This window comes from Papaver somniferum, chromosome 8 (genome assembly GCF_003573695.1).
Source record: "Papaver somniferum cultivar HN1 chromosome 8, ASM357369v1, whole genome shotgun sequence".
Classification (NCBI taxonomy): domain Eukaryota; kingdom Viridiplantae; phylum Streptophyta; class Magnoliopsida; order Ranunculales; family Papaveraceae; genus Papaver; species Papaver somniferum.
This window is the reverse complement of record NC_039365.1, coordinates 168,164,951-168,165,597: the sequence shown is the minus strand read 5'-3', so window position 1 is coordinate 168,165,597 and position 647 is coordinate 168,164,951. Positions and strand designations below refer to the sequence as shown.

General features: G+C 40.3%; 1 non-coding gene across 1 annotated transcript; it reads left to right on the top strand.

Annotated features, from left to right (window-relative positions):
- Nucleotides 1-566: 566 nt before the first annotated feature.
- TRNAL-AAG lies at nucleotides 567-647 on the top strand. Its single transcript has one exon. It is a non-coding gene; the product is annotated as a tRNA-Leu (tRNA).

The window sequence follows — 647 nt, the reverse complement described above, 5'->3', positions numbered from 1 at the left end:
TCTTGAGAGACTGTGCAAGAAGATTTATGGAGGCCTTGGTGAAAGCGACAAAACCTAGGGATGCTGAATAAGGAGAAGGTTTAGCAGTCCTAGAAGCAGTGGAATGGATTAAAAATAAGGGATGGAAAAATATAATCATAGAAGGAGATTGCAGGTCTGTCATTGAAGTTGTGGCTTCAAATTTTACTAAGTCTAACTGGCAAGACCATAATCTTCTTTCGGATATTAGTAGGAAAATAGAATCCATCAGTAATATTAAATGTATGTTATTTCCTATGCCTGGTAATGTAGCGGCTGATGGGTTAGCAAAATATGCCAAGAAATATGTTTGTAACCAAGTGTGAGCTGAGCTACCCCCAAGATGTATCATCTCTATTCTAGAGAAGGACAACTTTTTGTAACCTATTTGCTTTTATGACACAAAAAAAAAAACTAAAAACTCACCACTGGGTCCTTGATGCTCACCAAATGAGCACTAGTCCTGTGGCACTCACGGAGTATAAAATTTGTCGAGCACTTGCTATTCTCACTCCAAGTGGGAAAGAATTATACTTCAAGACAACAACGTTGATATGGCCGAGTTGGTCTAAGGCGCCAGCTTAAGGCGCTGGTCCGAAAGGGCGTGGGTTCAAATCCCACTGTCAACA